Source organism: Lampetra fluviatilis, chromosome 10, assembly GCF_964198595.1.
Source record: "Lampetra fluviatilis chromosome 10, kcLamFluv1.1, whole genome shotgun sequence".
Lineage (NCBI taxonomy): Eukaryota > Metazoa > Chordata > Hyperoartia > Petromyzontiformes > Petromyzontidae > Lampetra > Lampetra fluviatilis.
In genome coordinates this window covers 15204147-15225855 of record NC_136284.1, presented here as the reverse complement: position 1 = coordinate 15225855, position 21709 = coordinate 15204147, and the positions used below count along the sequence as shown (strand labels likewise).

At 42.3% G+C, this 21709-nt stretch overlaps 1 protein-coding gene across 2 annotated transcripts in view; it reads right to left on the bottom strand.

The window, feature by feature from the left end:
* LOC144934615 (uncharacterized) overlaps positions 1-21709 on the bottom strand; it is a 109253-nt gene that overhangs the window by 75948 nt on the left and 11596 nt on the right. For both annotated transcript variants that reach the window (XM_078860623.1, XM_078860622.1), the window contains exon 2: positions 18884-18916. The gene's annotated coding sequence lies outside the window, so the exon portion shown is untranslated. The remainder of the gene's footprint in view (positions 1-18883; positions 18917-21709) is intronic.

Below are 21709 nucleotides of genomic sequence, written 5' to 3'. Positions count from 1 at the left end.
CCATGTAAACCAATACCTTATAGAAGTAAAGCTGTTTAAAACAAAATCCCAGAGGAAATGATGAAACCCCTCTGATTTATGTTATCGTGATCACACTTTAAAAAAATGTGTTTATCTCTAAATTGGGCTAATTCCACATCTTTACCTTAATTCCATGGCTATAAGGGTATAATTGATTTTCAGCGAGTGCACTATTTTTAAGTAATATTGGAAAAACTGTGTTTTGTGATAATCAGAGGTCAAGGACACATGCGTAGGCGTTGCTAAATGCTTTTGCTATCTTCTGTATGCAGGACTTGGGAGAGAATACAAACTGAATTACGATTAGTATTCCGAATGTGAGGAGAGTTAAAAAATATAAGCGCTTCTGCATCCCTCAACTTTCTGTTTGCAGCAAAGTTTCCGAACTCTGTGTAAAAGTTAGACAAAATATTTATTTATATTGCAGTTATTTGTGATATTGAAAGCTTAGTTTAAATCCAGCCTCCAGACAACCTACGATGTTCTAAAAACACAAGTTAAGAGCAAAGTCTTAAAAAAAACATTATTTTATTAAGCAATCAGCTGATGAGAATGAAAAACTTTTACAAGACAGAGCTTTGATATTTTTCATTCTGCCACATCTCCCTGGCAACAGTGCAGTGCTTTCATCACAATTCTCTCATGAGAAGATGCCGGAAAGTTGGTGGACAACCATTTGTTGGGTAGAGATTGCCAACAACATATTACTTAATCGTACTAAATTCTACCTTTGAGTATTAAAATATCAATATTTATATCAGTTTGCCATGTCACAAACATTTCTGACAATCGCAGGGCATGTGGAAAAGTGCTCTCTCTCGTGTCTGCATAAAAGAGGTTGCTTGAAGGAATGTCACGCAATCGGAAGTAGTTCTTTGACGTCTCCTTCAGAGGCCATTCTCTAACACGTGGGGTGGTGCACTGCTGTGTGAACACTGTACAGGCGAGTCGTCTCGTGGCATGGTAGCACAATGGGAATGACATTGTGAAACAAAGCAATAGATCTGTCCTCTGTTCCCTGACATTAAATACAAAAAGAAATGGGCTAAATTTTAAGATGCTGTTGCCAGATAAAAGGGTAAAAAAACAATTATCATATTTTGCTACTGGCAAAGGAGGTTCCAATGGTATTGATGTTTATTATAAACCAGCACTGACTGCACATTTGCACTGAATGCACGGCCAGGGCGGAGGGTGGGTGGGATGTGGGTGACGTCATCACGCAGATGTGCGCAGTGACGTCACAGCCAGGCTGGTGCACCGGCCAGGACGCTAGCCAGCCAAAGTAAATGCTCTAATATAGTAGGGCATTGCTTCTTAACCTTGTCTTTCAATCGTAATATGAAATCAAATGACAGACATGTGAACACGCAAGACTTAAACGATAAGGTGGCTCTCATCAGATTTTGACGGTGATGTTCACGGTGAAGACAGAGGCACACACATAGCCCAGCGGTTAAATAAACTTGCCATTGCTCCAGTTTGTGAACATTGCCATTGCTCCAGTTCGTGGAGATTGCCATTGTGCCAGATGATAGTTCGATTCCCATTGCTGTCAAAGAATTAACCAGAGCCATTTCTTATGGCCCGCTTAAAAATAGCACTGTCCTATTTCGGATAAACACTCCTCCTCTCCCAGGCTGCCTTCCCTGCGCTACAAGCACTGAGGCGCATGGCAAGCGGTGCCATCAATCAGAATCCGTCACGTGACAAGGGAGCTCCACGGATGTTTAACAAGAAGCCATGTAATCATTTATTTTCTCAGCAAGTCCATGAATTGTCACGATTCAGGTTCATGATTCAATTCACGACTCGTCTTTTTTTGCCAGTCAATGTAGAATGCACAGAGGTCACGGGCCTTTCATCAACCAATTACGTAAAGCAGACATATTGGAAATTAGTATTCCTTACACGGCTTATTCGACGCTTGCAACATTAGTGCAAGAAGCAATTCTAGTAAACTAATCTATTATTCATGAGAAGCAGAGTATTTGCTGTGGAGCTGCCGACAAACATTGGGGGTCCTTATATCTGTAAGAAACTCTCGTTGTAGAACAGCCAATTTACCAGGAATATGCAGTGGCTCCAGTTCGGGAAGGCTGGAACTCCGTCTCGAGTTTTGTAAATGAGTAGCCCGAGCTACGGCACGTCCCTGCGATAGACACAAGTCTGTCTCTTCTGCCGTGTGGCGTGCTGCGGAAATAAGCACTTGATTTTTAAACGGGAATTGTTTAAATATATATTTAATAAATATATTTCTAGGTTACTTATCCGTGTAATGGCATTGGTCATAAGTTGATGAATCACGTCGGTTCTTGATGGGCAGTGATTGATGATGCGAATATAGAATGGCGGCACATATATTAAGCTGGCCGCAAGATGACTTCCTGACAAAAGTGTTGGTCAAGGACACAGGAATTAAGATGTCTTCTCGACAATGTGGGGGAATACAAAGGTGTCCTCCACAGTCCTTTACCTGTCCCCATTCTTCAGAGGCTGTTGACTGCAAGGGATTTAGCTGAAGCCTTAGGTATTGATTTGTGTTGTTGCAAAATACCATAACCACCGGCTTGTTTTCAACAAGCTTTGACTTTGGGTGTCCTTGTGAAAGCTTATGGCAAAATGGATTTCTTCTGCTCGTGCAGGGCATTGTGGGAAAGGTGTGTAGCGCATGCTGTTTTATGTCCGGCCAAACCAGATGGAAGGATTATTAACTCATAAATGCCTCACGGAATCACGACATATTTTAGGGAGGATCCTGCCTCTGATGTGTGGCCGTAATCTGATTCCAAATATGGAATGATGGCATATGTTTGTGTAGCCTACTAGAGTACCCAGCGAAAACACTAGCATACGAAAAGGCAATACTTTTCTAACTGCCAGTGGTTACTTCTTTCAAGCACAGATAACTTTGCAATTATCTTATAGAAGAGTATTCCCGATTTTTTTTTCACATTCCAAATGAAAAAATTAATGATATTTGCACATTTAATACTTTCAATGAATAAATAATCCATGCGCTGTATACAAATTGCATTACTTGTAATAAAAAACACAATGTGGTATTGACAATGAATATTGCTGCGCAATTTACACATTCACCGTTTGGAATATTCATCGTGCCGTTTAACAGTCGTACCTGCTGGCATTCCAATACAAAACTAGGCCCACATTAAATCTCAACACAGCGTTTCAGTGCCAGGTTTTCTCATCATTCAATGGATTAATGTAGCAGCCTTTAATGTTCCGAGAAGGCGCCACCATGCACCACTCTATATTTGGAAGCAGATTACGATCCGTGGGCTGCACGGTGGCTTGCCAAGCCGTGTGCACAGACCATTGGGCCCACTTTAGCGTCCACCTCTGCTGCTGCTGCACGTATTTTAGGCACACCATGAAGAACAAATGGACACGTTGCCAAGGAGTAAAACTAAAAAACAAATGTGAAATAATTTACCGATACAAGGCAATTGTACATAAATATAGAGCAGATGGATAGGTGTAAATTATGAATACCATGCATTGATTAGAGTGAGTCATTTATACAAATCAAATGACTAAAAAACTGGTAATTTTCCAGAACCTTCCAAGTGTGTACCCTAGACTGAACTTACAAAAACATTTAGAAGGGGAGCAAAATGCTGCAAAATCTGCTGAAAATGTATCACAGCAAAGCCATTGCACGAACGGCAATTTAATTGGCCCAATTACAACACTGGACCTAATTGTCAACGTCAAATCTCTGTCAGTTTTTATTACAGGCATAACGGTGACCGCCTGTGCAACGTCACGACCCTGGCTCGACATGTGATCCCCCTTTCCCCGGGTGGGACCGTGCCGTTCTCCCGCAGCACTTTAACTTCCAGACCACGGCATTCAAAAGTAGGGCACGCCGTGTAGGCGCATGGACACATTCTGCTACAACATAAACCCGAGGTTGTGATGGGGAAACCCAGACAGACGGCACCCCAAGAGGAACTCGAGGCAAGACCGGAGACAGAGAGTGTCCTCCTGGTACCGCGGCGACGCACAGACACGCGTGATGGCTACAGGTCTTGTAAAACCTTTAGCAGCTACATGTCGAGAAAAAAGCGACCTTTTTACTTATTCATAGTTTATTTGTCACATCCCTGACATTGCAAAATGAGTGGAGGATGATCTTTTAATTACTTGAGTAAATATGATAGCAAATTATTTTCAAAAACCATATATCCCCAACTTTTATCCATATATTTTAAAGAATAAACAGGAAAAAGGTAGACAGTTTGGTCGTGATGTGTGCATATGACGTCCACTTTGTCGTATTGATAATTGAAACTGACAAACTCAGTTATTCAAACAAACAACAGTGTACTGTATGCCACAGGCTTCCAGCAGCCCCATGTTATTAAAATGTTAATTAAAAACATGTTCAATGTTATATTTCCCTATTATGGACCATCGGCGATGTACGAATGAAATTTCCATGTGCTGTAAAATTGTTAAAAGGACCCAAACCAGTCCGTACGTCGATGAGAGGCATGCCATCTCATCTTTTGACGTTAAATTGCTGTATTTTGTGCAAAGACAAGCATAGCATTCTCTTTTGACATTGGTTTTGTTATGCATGCATTTGTTCCCATATGAGATTAAATGTCAAATGGTGAAAACACGAAATAAGCCCCAAAATTCTACAGTTATATTTTTGGCATCACATCACAGAGAACGTATTTTATGAGGTACAAAAGTATTTAATTTATATTAAGAACTATAAACACACGAAGGCACCAGATCATTTTATTTTCCACATTTGGTTTGAAAGGAGAGTGGCCTAGTGTCGAGGAGAAGACCCTGGCAAACGACACGGTAATGCTCCAACACCTCCCACGGCTGCGTCCATACCCATTACTCCGTATCCTGAGCACTGTCTCCATATGTGACAAGAAGATGCTCTGGAGCTGGGTGGTAATGGGAGCAGGGACAGTTCAGAAACTTTCCCATCGTTTCAATTGCCACATTGGAAGATCAAATGGGTTGACCTCTGAATTGCAAGCGTGCTAACCCATTTCACCATGGCAGCATCCTGACGTAATATTGTATTTTAAATGAATGGGAGATTTTTACGTTATATAATGAAATGGATGTTGCTTATTTCAGGTCAAACCCTCTGTAATAAATCACCATTCATAAAGTGTCCAAATGCAGTCGCATCTCGTAGTGGTGTAGAGACGAATGAGACGTGCCGCATCACCGCATTCAAGAGAAGAGGCGTAGGCAGGTGAGCAGAGGAACAGCAACTTGAGAACGCGGATTTCTGAGATGAGGAAGTTCCAGACGACCGGGGCAGCTGACCAGAACACTGCGCAGTGCTCATGCGCGTTGTTTTTAAACGACATCTTAAAACATCACTTTTTAGATTGCCTTTTAATTAGGATGCCCTGATTGTGTGCTTATTGTGCTTTTATTTATACTTTTAGTTCATTATAATGTTACATCTTTTTAACGTATTCATCTTATTGTTGTTTAAATTGTGTCACTCCCTTTTAATTTGTCTTGTAAATCACTTTGTATTTCATTTAATGCACAAATTGTGTTATATATGTAAAGTTTGATTTCATTTGGATGTTATTCATGGAAATTACACATTTTTATGGTGGGGGCCAATATAGTCTTCATAAATCTACCAATTTGGTTTCCCAACAATAGTGCTCACGTATAAGATGTCTAGGAGTTTACTGGCAACTCAACACAGACATAGTTCATCCTAACATTCAGATAGGTTCAGCAGGAAAGACCCAACGAGCTGCTCAGCTCTATTTCATGGGTGTCTGGCGACGGTAGCGATGTTACATGGCACAGATCTTAGCGGCACAATCACCGTTCAAAAACAGCGAGAACCATACGTACGGTGCTTCACATGTCGCAGGAAGAGCGGACCGGTCGAAAACGCAAAAGTAAAAAGCACGACTACTGTACAGTGCTTTGCGGACAAAAATAAAGGAAGAAAAAAAAACGTTATTTAGGAATTATTTAAAGTGTTGTTGGGAAGAAAAGCCGATGGAAACAGCAATCCATAATAGAGTTTGTTTTTTTGGGTTAGATCGTGGGTAACCCCCCCCCCCCCCTCTATTATGGATGATATTGGTCGCGAAAGACTACGTGGAAATGGCAATGCCAATCTCATTTCTTTTGAGGCCGGAAAACATCCATTCCAATGTGTGCATACTCGATTACCTGTGGACCATACATCCACAAACTTCCCCATTCCAGAATGGGCCTTGGCCGTTTTTCTGAGCGAATGTGAGTGGAGAAAAATATATTGTTAAATATATTGCTATCTGAAGGCAAGCTCCAAAGCCGTCACTTTACTTAATTTATTCATGGTTCTTTTTTATGACTCACAATGCTCCTAGACAGCTGGACACATCCCAATGTTAAATATATTCCACCCACTCAAACTTTTTAGATTAAACTACAATGATTTAGTCTGAACATCAAACAATAGCTGCCACTTCCTATCAAGGAGCATTGTCCTTTTAATTATTAACGATGATTTACCAATTAGTGAATTGGTAGAACTTGTAGTGGATCATTTTATGACTGTGTAATGTAGAGCATAAAGTATTTGAAAAGAAAAACCCATTCTATTATACGACCAACGTATGGTAATCCAGTATTTCATGTTGCAAAAACTATTAATTAACAATAATTTATTTTTTAAGGTTGCACCTTTCAACGATACACACGTGAATTTTGGTGTACCGCCTTTACAATCGCTGCTAAAAACGCAGGAATGAAGTACATTTTACGTACAGTGTGCGGTTAGCCAGAGCCATGCCAAGCAAGGCAGTGCTCAGCTGAATTAAGGTGTGGAAAGTGGACTTCTATCCATCACTCAAATATTATATTTCTATATTTATTCACACACAAACGAGTGCCCCCTTTCAGTTGCTGCATTGAGAATGCCCGACTATCCGTGAAATGAAATATGTTGCATATTTCTCATCCTGCCCACACACACATGGTTTCCATTTAGGCCGTGTGATAATGTAATAGGTGGTGCAATATTGGTGCAATATTGATGCAATATTGGTGCAATATTGATCGGCAATAAGCTAAAAGCCTGCTGCAGGAGAGATAACTTTACAAGTATGAAAGGTAGAGCATGAGGTTGCCTCATAAATGCATCAACACGAGGGACGTCTCAGGGGAAAATTGGATCTGAAATGATTTTGGAAGAGCTTTTGTTTTATGAAAGAACATGAAACCTAATTACATACATCCCATGGTGTAATAAAATGTGACAATCTGATGTCCAGAGGTTTAATGAAATTTGACATACGTTTGAACACAAATATGGGGCGATGTAGCTCGCAACACTGAATACCTTCCACTTCACAAGACGGAATATGCTGTGTGAACGGATGGAATATCTGTATGCCAGACCGCATGAAATTGCAGGGTGGTCAATTCCCTGTGCTGTTGTTTTATGGTAATGCTAAGGCTGAGGTCAAAGGGTGTCATGCTCACTCCAGCAGAGGAACCGTCATCATCTCCTCGCTATTCGTCTCGCCGGCCTTGACCTGCCCGCTGACTCGGTGGTACAGCGAGCTCCGTGCAATCACAAGGTCCCCGGCTCAAAGTTTGGTTGGCGGTTGACTCAGCCCATCATCCCTCTGGGGCCGATAAAATTTGAATTGCTGTGCGGAGAAGTCAACGGTTGTTGTCCTATGAATAAACTTTCCCTTGCCTTACGAATGTGAAATTTCGACCAGTGGCATATGGCTGTAAGCGGGAGGTAAGCCCAGCTCAATGCCCATATTGAGCAGAACGTCACTTTAGACTTTTTTTATTTCTCTCGGATTAGTTAAGTTGTATGGTCTATTAAGAAGTACATTTTTCCACGTTATGCTTATCATCCTTTTGAAGACGTGACAAAATTCCTGGCACCGTAAGCTACAGTGGGCCCGCAGCTCAGGGACTGTGGTAAGGCAAAGGCTGGCATACCCAGACAAGGCACGCTGTGGTTGCCTCCGAATGTGATGAGAGATATTTGATTGAAATAAAACTGCAGGGGTCTGACGGTAGCACTGCGTGCGATGGTTTGAGGGCTAAGGAAAAAAATCCAACGTAGCATTTGTATTGTCATGGATTAAAGGTTAACTATAGTAAAATTGTATTCAATTTTAAGAAAATATATTATTTACTATTTCGGGGGGGGGGGACATGAATAGTTTCATTTTTCCGACATCGGATTGACTAATCCCAACATCTCGACTAATCCCAAACCCTCGACTGGGGGATTGACTGCACTGCGGAGCAACTCTGCAGTCTGGCGCAACGAGGCACAGGTCTAGCAATGACGGAGTGGATTCAGTGGCGAGTTGTGAGGCTGACAGTCCACCAAGATTATAACCTTCAGAAGACCTTTACACACTGGACAGTGTCATTTTAATTCCAAAAGATATTGTTTACGAAATGCAAATGAGCTCGGCTGATACTGTAGTATTCGGCAACTGCTATGTTACTACCTTGTTTAACTTTATTTGTATCTTAAGTCTGTCAATGGGTGTGTAGGTTAGCCTTCAATAACTCTATAATGTATTTTCAGATGTTTTCACCATTGACTTATCGCGATAAATGCACTATTCACTCGCTTGCGTTGGTTCTAGGAAGTAACCTAAACCATCATCGTGAACATAATTTTTTTTTCATCAGACCCACCAAGATTTTCCAGACATGTTTCTCTGTGCACACACACACGTGGCTCCGTTGGCTCGTTGCCCACGTGGTGTATACAGTATTGCCATGCCGGTGGTTTAATTGTCACAGATGAAACGAAAAGACCGCGGGACGAATCCATTTGTTTTCAAAGAGACAGTTCCCGCAAATATTTGTCGGGTTGCTGACTGTAGAAATATTTCCACCAGCGCATTAATTAGACCTCAGGTGTTTACAGGTGACAGAATAACACTCAGCCTGCCTGCACCACGGCAGCAGACGAGGCTGTTGACGTGGTGAGCATCTGCACGTATTACAGACGCCCTTAAATCAAACTGGTCTGTCACGTGGTGTCCTCGGTAATAATTGCTAAACACTTATAATGAAGATCTCACAACCAAGAATGATTCACTCCAAGACATTTCATCATTCAGTCGAAATAAAGTAGATGTACCAACCACACACTCGTCGTACTTGGTAGAGGAACTCGTGCATGAGACAAACACGCAGGACTATTGCTTCTCAGGATGTTTGACGAGAATTATCATCCACGATAGAGGTTATTGGGTCATATCGCGTAAATAAGAATGTGTCGTGAAACCCGCCACCACCCGACACGGCCAGTTTGTAAGGTTTGGCACGAAAACAAAAGATGCTAATTCGTAACTAGTTCAGCACACCGGCGCGTTGGAGAGTAAACCCACAACATTGACCATTCCAGTACAACTAGCATCATCAGGCGGATAGCCTGATCTATCATGAATAATATTGGTCGCAAAAGCCTACTGCGTGTTAAACTGAGGATTAGCATCGTTGTGACCTGAACTGGAAAGATCCTCGGCTGTGAACATTCCACGGAGACCAACGCTGCCGTCGCTGGCATCTTCTCGTGGGGGCTTTGTCGACTGGCACGTTCCCCTGTGACCTTGGCTACTCGCGACGTCACCTGCAGCCTGAGCCAAGTGAGTGACTTAAGCAGGCATCTGGATACAGGACGAAGCATCAAACAGGTAATGTCATTGTTTACATGATTGTGATGAATGCAGTACGCTGGATCACCTCATGGGCTAGCTAATTAGATGATAACTTTTCATACGTGATTTAACACTCATACCAAAAATGCTTATCGAATTGTGCCCCGCTTGTGTGCAGTACTGCAATGCTAAAACAATGCGCACACACACACATCTATAAACATACTCAGTATATGTATGGCTGATAAATAAAGATACGCCATATTATTGGTTCTTTCGGTAAAGTCACGTAGAAGGGAAATAATAAAACAATAAAAATATAAAACATTTTTATTGTTTTATATCTTTTTTATTTTATTATTTCCCTTCTACGTGACTTTACCGAAAGAACCAAGAATATGAATCCCTGCAGTCACGAAAGCTTTAAATAAAAAAAAATACGCCATATTGTTTAAACTCTTATTCTCGAAGTGGTACTTTGTGACAGGATGCTCTTAACAGCTGCGGTGTGTGGGGGGCCTGTTCTCGGCAATAGCTGCAGTTTGACATTCAATAGCTCGTGACATTTATGCATATATACATTTAAAAAATAACGCCTTCAACTCAAGTTAAAATAAAAAGCGTATGCTGCAGAGGTGACCTGTCATCTGTTACCAAAAATACGATGAATATAAAAACGGGCAGGAAAATCGATGGCCCGACCTGTGAATTCGAGTGGGACTCATCTCCCAGGTGATCACAAATTAGAAGGCAACTAGCAGCACCTCTCGCCTTGCAGTTAGTACGGCCAGCTGATGGTACAATCCCCACGTTTCAGTTTTGCAATCCAGACAAGTGACCACATGCTAGTTTTATATTTAGGATATTTTTTCATCACGTGTTCATTATGCATTTTATTATCATTTGAGTTCATTATAATGTATGTCATTTTTTTTTATGTACCATTCTTATTGTTGTTTACATTGCGTCAGTCCCTCCATTTAGTCCTGTATTGTACTTTGTATTGCATTATTTGCATTATTTGCCCTTAAGAGCACGTGGCTCGGTGGGCAGATGCCATTTCATTTGGCCCTTGAGAGGTTTGGACATGATGCCTAAAGTCACCTTTAAATCTCTGTACAACAATGTATAGTCGTTTTAGAACTTTAAAAGTAGAATTAGAGTAATGTCCCAATTAATCACGTTGGCTTGTGAATTAATGTCTTTTTAAAAGTGTTGCTACTGCACAGGCACTCAATTTATAACCATTACCGATTCAGTTTGCACACGGGCTGGTTGCAACTTTGCTGTTGTGTAATGTGAAGCGTAAATTAGCAACGCTCTCCCTGTCTGGACTACGAATCCCAGAAACATCCGAAGCTTTTCCAGCCAGGGTGCAATCTGTGCTGTCGCTAACAGCTGCCCTGCATGCACGTTGCGATAGATGAGTTGCTATGGCGATATGCAAACCAAAAGGCATTGCTATGGAGGAGCGACTCTCACCAAGGGTCATGGGAAAAAACAAGACAGAATGTGCAATACATTCCCGATGTTTGGCCACACACAAACTCAACTCTTTCGTCTTGTACGAATTGCGTGTCTTTGTATTGTTACACTTTTTGTGTTTACGTTTATGCCGCACACATGAAGCGGTTGAGTCTGCAGAACTGCCCGTGCGTGTGTGTGTGCCATGAGAGTGCGATGCATCCCTGGGGAGGTTAAGAAGAGACGGTTAGGACCGAACCGCCTTTCTCCCAAAATAAATGACGCCACTGCGACACAGAGCAAGATGAGATTGTCCGATTAGTGCAAGGTGCGTCACCGGTCGCCATAGCAGCACGTGTGAGGATAATTGTCAGTGGCAAAAAAGATCAGAATTGCAAGGGCACAGTGTGTCTGGTAATCCTCTCCTTCGACAGACATCAGATTGGGAAGAAACAAACTCCAGCGGGTCGTTGCTGCGTATGCTTTCCTTTCTCGCTCGCACATCTCTCTAACCCTCATGGAATAAGAAGGCTGGAAAATGATGCACATTAAGGCTATTTAAAATACTGTCAACGTACATTGGGAATGTAGCAGGAAACGTGACGGTACACGACATGTTTCAATTCCACGACTGCGATTGGATGCGTCTAGGAAGATCGATGCGCTATCACAAATATAAAATCCCGACACATAGTTAATTACCAAATCTCTTTCTTTTGTCCATTCAGGTGTGTGGTTTTTACGTGTAACATTATCCAGAGTAGGTACGTGTTCTACTCTCCACAAGGACACTGCGCATCGGGAAACACGTTCACTTTTTACACCGGAGGGAAATAAATCTCACACCGCTGCCACGAGGAAGGGCGTTATCTCCGGCCAGGAGACGTACGCGTAACAATGCGACCTTTTATCATCTACCTGGGCGAGAGATAACAATGATCTGCTGTTGACGCATGCCAGAGGGTAATAACTAGCAGGGCCAGTACGATTCAGTTTATCCCGCGGACGTTTTATTTCCTTCAAATTCTCCATGCGAATTGGGCAAATGAAAAATAGCGACATCAGAAAAAAAAACGAGACTTGATTTTGGGTTATCAAGTTATGATGCAGCAGACCATCCTATTTAATTATCCCTTAGCATTGCCAAGTACAGGCACATTGCCGTTGAATGTTTCACAGGAGCATTGCCCAATAACACTAGAGACTTATATAACTCTGTTGTATGAAGCAAGGCCGTAGCCATGGAGTTAACATTGGGGGGGACCAAATCTTCCAGGGTGTCTGGGGGTCCCAACCCAGAAAAATATCTACATTTTAAAACTCATTTCCTGCCTAAAATATTAAAAAATTCACCAACACGTGGGATGGACTTTTTTGTTTACGATGATGTCGAATAGTGTATTGTATTACATTGCTATGTTTTTACTTTTTTACCATTTCTTGTTTCATTGTAAATAATGGCAGAGATTAGGGATTAACAAAGTACAACTATAACCACAATCATATGAACAGAAATCTATGCATTGATTTATACGAAGACAAGTCCAGATATTGTGGCCAAGGTTTGGCAATTTAATGCTTTCGTGACTGCAGGGATTCATCTTCTTGGTTCTTTCGGTAAAGTCACGTAGAAGGGAAATAATAAAATAATAAAAATAAAACATAATAAAATACAATTCTCACGACGTTTCGGCCACAACGCAAGCAGCCGTCCTCATGTGAAGAACAGGTCTGTCGGAAAGACAGCAACATTCAGACACTGTCTTTCCGACAGACCTGTTCTTCACCTGAGGACGGCTGCTTGCGTTGTGGCCGAAACGTCGTGAGAATTGTATTTTATTATGTTTCATTGTTATTATTTTATTATTTCCCTTCTATGTGATTTTACCAAAAGAACCAAGAAGAAGATTTAGCAAATTGTTGTTTTTATTTACATAACATAGCAATAAATGTTTTTATAGCAATATATTGGGGGGAACATTTTGAGCATATTTGAATATTGGGGGGGATGTGTCCCCCCCAATACATATTATAATTACGGCCTTGCTATGAAGACGGGATGCTGCCACAGCATTCGAACGGGCAAGCACAGCAAACTTGCAATCCAGAGGTCGCCGATTCAACTTCTCCATGTGGCAGCTGAAACGTTGGGGCACGTTTCTGAAGTCTTCCCCTCCACCTCTGTCCACCACAGTCAGTCGATTGGCAAGTGGGGTCAAGTCTGCGCACTTCCACCTATTCAATGACATCTGGCCAGCGTGGAAGAGTAGGCCAAATACCATCTAGGGGGCTTTCTAGGGCTCCCTCTAGCGGAGGCTCCTCCGTCATCAGCGACGTGAGCAAGCTATTGAAGGGCTTCACCTTTGCATCTTATTACAACATAAAGTCATATTTAGGCTGATCCCATTACAGTTTCTGTTTGCTAGACGTATTCAGATGGTCATGTCATATTGCCATGGCAGGAGCAATGCTCTTCACATGACAATCATGGTTAGTGAATTGGAACTAAAACTGGGATTTGAAAAAGTCTCCCGATTGTGAGAGTCAAGAGCGCTCTCCAGCAGTGTGTGCTGCATGCCGTGGCCAGCTGTGGCGCAATTGTTGACGGTTCTGTGTGAGACTGCTGTCGTGATACGACACGGACACTTTGGGCTACTCCTGCGTTGGGAAAGTTTCGTACGTTTCATCGTTACTCAGTGTACCCAGAATGAAACAACCCATGAATATAAGGAAGAATAGCAACTCAAGGACATGCTAGTGAACCAAATGACTTCACACCGGTGACTTCACACACTCCAACGAGTCGACAAAAGCTCCACGTGGCCATCACAAATTCCGTGTGTCCAAAGCACTGGATGGCAGGCACGCTTGTGCCACCGCACTTGGCAAATGTGTTCATGAACTTGTATAAGACACAACGTTTTTACGCTTCTGCAAAATGAATGCACAAAAATAAATGTTGGAAAGGGTTTTTTGTTTTACATGCCAAAAATGCTAATGTGATGTAAACAAATACAATTTAATCCACCAGCCTATGGGCCAATAAATTTCAATGCGTACAATTAACATTTGTTTAAGAAAAGCAAGCTTGGAGCAGTTTTGACATATGAGACGTTTAGTGGTCCAAATGCGAATGCAATCATTTGTTCCCTTCCTGTATACAGATCGTTACAATACTGTGCTGAAAAGGCCGAAACTATTTTTGGCAGCATGCGGCCAAATCACCCGCAATGTGCCCGGTTTAATCAGAACTCGAACCGCAGCAGGTTCAGCCTCATTAGCACTTGGGGTGACTGAGCAAACCAAAAACCCCGTTGGTGTTCTGCACCGACGTGCACTGGCCAGGGTGGTGAAGCGCGGTTAACAATCTACAACCTGCAAATAACGGGGGAGCCCTCGTCCACCAGGTGATTGTGTGACATGAAGGTCGTAGATTTACTGTGCATGACCTCCTTCTGTGACAACTGTCGCGGACTTGATCGCAATTTTGCGAATGCAAATGTAAAAAATAATATCAACATATTTCAACACGCTGTTTTGCTTTTACTATTTCATGCACGAGAGGGTTACTTAACCTTGTGATATCCCTAATTTCTTCCAGAATAAAACATTAAAAAGCACCTATTTGACGTCATGTATTGTTACCACTCAAATGTTGCTTTTGACAGAAAGCGCAACAGCACTAAGACAAATTAAATGTTTAAATTCTATATCGAGTTATGTTCTAGAAAATTATTTCAAATCGTCTACATATATAACATGCATTCACGAACATCAAATTAGTTTACCATGGAACGAAATAATCCTTGAATACAATTAGACATGCAACAGGGAGAGCAGTCCTTATATAAACATTCTTATATAAAACATTCTATATAAACGTTCAAGCGGTGCTCGATTCTAGCCGCCCTGGCCCACTCATCCTGTCAAGTGAGAAGTTGTCACAAACAGGCTGGCGATGTTGTCATCTCACACACCGGAGTGACGTGTGAGTTAGCTAGCAATGCAGTGCACGTTTCCATTTGTTACGCAGCGACGCATGCGGATCTTAAGCCGTAATAAAGAGTTGGGTGTCGGGAATAGCTAACGGAAATTAAATTCGGCATTTTGATGGGGGAGCTGCACAACCGCGTGCCTGAAATAACAATGCATGCATCGGCAACAACAATAAAACTGCATAGCGTCTACATTTGGCATCTCTAATAAGCAATTTGTCCCGACGCCTGTCATTGACGATTCCAGCCATTTCCAAGCAACGCACGTGGCACGCAATGTCTACTACCCTTCTTCACTCAGACCCACCTTACAGTTCCACAAGCTCACATTATTCTACAACAGGCTTTTAACCCTTTACACGAACTCACGTGACCAATATAATGTAATATCTCTGCTAGTTGCTCAGCACACTCTCACGTCTTCCAAGACTTGGGGGCAGTATGGCAGATTCGGACTAAATACCCTCCAGAGAGGCTGTCTAGAGCTCCCTCTAGTTAAGGCTGTTCTGCCAGCAGGGCTTCGAGCCAGCTATTGGCAGGGCTGCTGGTTTGGCCCTCAGCCTTTTATGCAAATTACATATGCATACTCTCAAAACAATGCTTTTGTAGACATTCTTATGACACGAATCAAACGAGTCATGCGTCTACACGTGCAAAGCGCTGGCTGATGCCCTCTGGCAGGTGTCCGTGAGTCATTTTACGTAAACAGATGAATGTATTTGCCGCAGCAGATCGACATAGCTTTTGAAAAAAAAATGCCAATTAGCCGATCATGGAGAAAATGAAGCAATTCCCAGGCAATCCGTGTTCCACTGCTGCTGCTGTTACTGCAGCAGCAGCCTCGCTCGGCATGGTGGGAGGATGGGGATGGGGTTGGTCAGTGGCGCCATTGTCGCGCCGTTCCAGCCAGCACCTCGGCAAGACGCCACGACTGACGATACCGTGGAAGGAAAGTGTGGGATCAATTCTAATTTTGGGAATGAATGGAGTTGACTCCAAACCTCAGGATCGATTCCCAATTATTTAATCGAAATTAAACAGTTTGTTTTATTAGTTAAAAATCCCTAATTTAATTAAGCAGTTGTGATAAATTCCCCTTGTTGTTCAAAGAGACCCTCACGACTCAAGGAAGCAGTCAACGTGACTCTACAGTCTGGAGTGGAAGGAGATACAATTGTGTGAGGTTGTTTGTATTAAAATAATGATCGCATAAATTATGATAATTTTTGGTTAGGGAAAACAAGTTTAAATTACTACCATTTACTGGTTAGTTTTTTTGTAATAAAGTAGCTATTTTTGTATGAATTGTGATTATTTATTGGTTATTATTCTAATATTTTGTTATTTTTTCAAATACATGTATATGTAGGTACCCGAAATATTCTGTTTCTGTATGCACAGTAGTTAGTTTTCATCAGTTAATTATTGAACTGTCCATGCTGTATTAATCCAAAAACAATGTCGTCTACAACAATACATTCTACAACAATGTATGCTATAACACTACACTGTGCATGCATTCTACAACAAAAGGATCATAGCCGGTTCTTTTTTGGAAGGTGGGTGGGGGGGAGATTTAAATAAAAATTGATTCCATCTATTCATAAATCAATAATCGATTCTACGATCCACTCCAGAAACCTTGCAATCAGCCATCCATAGACTGTGAATGGGGCCACGTTGCTTGGTGAGCCTGTGTGAGGGTCTGGACGTTGCGTCCCTTACGAGTTCGAGAAGCTTCCATGCCAGGAGCCGCACAGAGCACACCGCCATGGTGGCAGCATAACAAAAAAATGAGGCTGCGAATCAAACACACACACACCTACCTCACACGCTACCCTGCCCTACAAAGATCATTCACGCGACAGAATAACGGACCCGATGCCGGCACGACACGTTCAACTTCTCTCTAGAATTGTTGACGATTCATCACGTTCAATACGTTTGTCAGGGAATGCTTGGGCAGCATTGTTAACAAAAATAAAAATACTTCACCATCGACTATACATTCGGAGTACAACACACCCAGTGTTACTTTATATGAATGCAATAATGTATTTGTGAATGCAATGTATGGAATGTATAGTTAATTTGACCAAAGAATTTAAAGTAAAACAGTGCTTGCTGCACAATACAAAATTCTTATTATTAGGAGCAAAACATCGACAATAGATTTTTTCCCTCCATCTTGTGCCCCCACATTTAAAGATTATACACATTTAACTGTGGCACCCTCTACTTAACTGTGACAAGCAACAGTCGAGCATTTTCTTTAGACTCAGGAGAAAATATCTCCTTTCATCCTTGTCATCTTGAACCGTCAATTAGCACTTGAACTCGTGCTGGTTTAAGCATGCCACAGAAGCCTATACCTGTACTGTGTACAACATTATAAAACAAAACATAGTTCACTTCCACAATACTCAATATTATAAACTACCCCAATCCTGAACCGAGTGAGGGCCATTTAAAAAACTGTCAACCTCTAAGGAATAAGAGAATGATACTTCAGCTTCACTTCCTATGCTTTTTCAAATTAAAGTAGGCTCAGAAACGATCAAGACACAATCACAGCCATTGCAACGTCATGATTTAGTGGCTGATAGCACGTTGAGCGATGACCTCCCTGCCGCTAAAGTTAGACACGTTTGCCTAGAGCGAAGCTCCTCTGTTGGTCTTGCTATGATTACCCATGATCCCACTCTCCTGCTGTTAAGTCCATTGGCCCTTCGGAGACCCCTCTGCCTTTTAGTAGTTTTACTGCGCTATGGGTCTCACCAACCTAGACCATTTTCACATTACACTCACCCATGACTTTAACCCAGTCCCATGACGAGGATTGGGAGGTTGCACCTTGTTTTGCCCTTCAAATTGAATTGGCAATTGTGCTGTCGGCGGCACGTCATGAGCCAAAGAAGGCTTTCGGAAACTCTTGCAAAAGCAGATGTATTTCTGTCTCACAGGACTTTGTCCGAAATCTATTCACGTCGCCTTTCTTTGCACAATCGTGGAGGGCACACTTTTACACACGCTCTGCCGACATAGAGATGTGCATTGCATGACAGGGCTGGAATGTATTCCAAGTTAGGTGAAAAGTCCAGTTGAATGTGATGGGTTTGTGAAGGCATTGTCTACCGGCTGGGACTGTGAACTCGCTCAGGGGTGGTTGAAACGTGGATTTGAACACAGGTCTCTGGAGTGCGGGGCCAGTTTCCTCACCCCTGAGCTACAGTCCCTTTCCAAATGATTGGGATTTTGGACAGAACTGGAGAATTCCAATAAAAAAATGCGCAGAGGGAAAAGATGATACCCTCGTTTAACAAACGGGAAAATACGAATGCTATAAAGTGGAATATTTGTTTATACGTTCATTTTATACCACAGATATATTGAAATCATGCTTATTGTCGTGCTATATTTTGTATCATATACATGTGACGATCTTTGCATTTCAGGGGGTTTTGTACGATGTTTTAATTACTTATCCAATTTTTTTTACCGGCATTCAGCTCACGTGCGTAAAAATAACTTTCAATGGAATCTCACCTGTGAAGATGAACCTTACAGACTGTAAATTAAAGCAAAACTAACATAGTTTAGAAGCTCGTCTTGTGCAATGTGTGCACATCATTCCGCAGGGTTGCCGTGTGGCTGATGCACGAAATAAGTACACTCATACACGACGCCCACCGGGGTGTAAGCCGTTTGCAACTTTTGCTCACAACTCACCCGCTGACGAACGAGGGTGACAGCTCTTGAATCCTGCAAAAAACATACAAATCCAATTAGCATCTCAATCAGATTTCACCCAGATTCTCGTTTAAACAGTCCCAGGAAAAATGCATTCGACATGGAAAATTCGTCAAAATTATGGTCCCTAAAACTGTAGCATGATGTCATTCTACTTCAATAATCATACGTAATGCATAACAAAAACGCAACTAATTCATCACTAACATTGCCTTGATCGGGTAAAAAAAGCAGAGGATAGACTTGTGAGGAAATGGCAGCCGGAGTGTTGGGTGCCTTCATCCTGCAGTGGAGAGTCACTCACTGATGACGGTGATGAATTATGTACATATAATGCAATGTCAAAAACCCTTTCCATGAGGGTTGTTTGACCATACTTCACCCTGCTGGTTAGTGTGAGTTGGTGAAGGCGGGGGCCCAGCGTTGGTAAAGATATCACTTGCCACTAGTGACAGTATTATCCGTGGCCTGTGACTGAACTGCGATAACCGGGTTCATAGTGCAGTGCGCTTAGCGCCGCACCATGGCAACACCCACAAATGATCCTCATGGCGGTACCCCGGGAACCAAACAATACAAAATGGCCGAGGCAATTAAATATTGTATTTCTGGGACACTATTTTTTGCAGGGGTGTACTTCACTCTGCGACTGGGGTACCAATCAATCCGAAATCGGTGCTACGTCGCGATGTCGAAACGCAGCGAGGACGATTGCGCTGAAACCCCGAACGCTCGCGGTACGCACCGTAGTGGTGCATCGTGAGTACAGCTCGTCGAGATGAGTCGATTGCCGCATCGCCGACCATCGACAGACTAACAATGACTGCATCACGGACATTGTGCGAGAGCCGGGGTACTATGGTACCCCGGGGTGCCGCCATAAGGTTCATATAACGTACCTGCATGGAAAAGCTTACACATATCTACTACATATTCACTGGAAAGACGATTGCAGTCTTTTCATTCGTAACACTAACGAGTGCACCAGCGTGATGAAAGAGAAAACATCTAACACTGTTTTGGCACTGAGGCGCAGCAAATTCCTGTGGATCCGGGAGTTTATTTGGCATTTGGGTTTCCCTCCTATCTGTCAGCCTGCCACACACAGGTGTGGAAGTGACATTGGGCATTTTAACGCTTGGCTGAATTGAGATGGTAATTACTCCAAACTCCAGAGACCATGGGAATCACCGTAGCAGTCAGCCTGACCTCCATCACCCAAAATCCAATCAGGCCCCGCGTTACGGGGCAAGGCTATCATCAGCACTGCCTCAGGCTACTAATTATAATTCCGTGTGCAGCTGTGTGAAACGCAGACGGATAACAAATAATTATCATGCTCTTGTTGCCAAAGGAACTCATCATACACACAACGATATATTCCGGGGCTCAGTGTCACTCGTCTGTCAACTCGTGCTCTTCCTCGAGCATGTAACTAATTACGTGCTGAGGAATACACTTTATAGACGTAAGCACAGGGTAATCAATAAATTACACCATGGTTGCAATTAGTTTTGCCTAATAACTTAAAACTGAGCAATAAAATGTTTGGGCAATGGTCCTTGTTTGGAGCCAATGAGAGTAGTGGCAGATGAAAAACTGGTTTATAGTGTCAGTTTAATTGTACGATATGTAACCTCTTGAAATGTCTTGGACATGTGGAGAGTCATTGTAGGAACCACTTCCTATCGATGGTACTTTGCTGGTTTAGGTTTATATGATGGCGCAACCCGGCAGTAGAACATTCACTATTTGTTTGTTGCAGATGTTCGGGGTACAAATCCGAGAGGCCGCCCTGATTAATGATTTCTGCCGGTGTATTACCTGGACAATATGCACCGTCTGCCCTACAGTGAGTGTTAAAGATCCCGTGATGTCATTTAAAAAGAGGAGGCCATTGTGTGCTGGAGTCATAGTGGAAATTATACAATTTACCTGCGAATTACTCAATTGAGAGCACACACAGCAACATCGCTACCGAAAGTGAGACTCCGACAGACCGTGTCTGGGAAACACAGGGCCTTCGTGATAGCGTTGCGCTATCATAACAAAAGTGCCAATACCATTTTTTTAAAATTAATTATTACTATTTTGAATCACTCAAACAACATAACGGAATGTATTGCTAATGCAGAAAAATGTAGACGCATTATGCCCACAAAGCGTTATCAGATCACTCACGTGACTCAGGGCTCACTTGGGTCAAACAATTCAACTGGATTTCAAAATCTACTCCAGAAGAAATATGTCCAATTTTCACTCGAAATTATCTATTGCACGGACGCAAAACTCATAACCTAGGCGAACATAACTATATTGTCACATCCCTCCTTGCATCACGCACTGGGTGACGGATGAGAGCAGGAGGGGTGCCGTCATTAACAAAGGTGGTGCGTGTATAAATCAGAGATTGGTGCATGAATCAGACATCAATGTATGAATCAGACATCGTGCATGAATCAGACATTGTGCATGAATCAGACATCAATGCATGAATCAGACATCGTGCATGAATCAGACATCGATGCATGAATCAGACATCGTGCATGAATCAGACATCGATGCATGAATCAGACATCAATGCATGAATCAGACATCAATGCATGAATCAGACATCAATGCATGAATCAGACATCGTGCATGAATCAGACATTGTGCATGAATCAGACATCAATGCATGAATCAGACATCAATGCATGAGTCAGACATCGATGCATGAATCAGACATCGTGCATGAATCAGACATCGATGCATGAATCAGACATCAATGCATGAATCAGACATCGTGCATAAATCAGACATTAA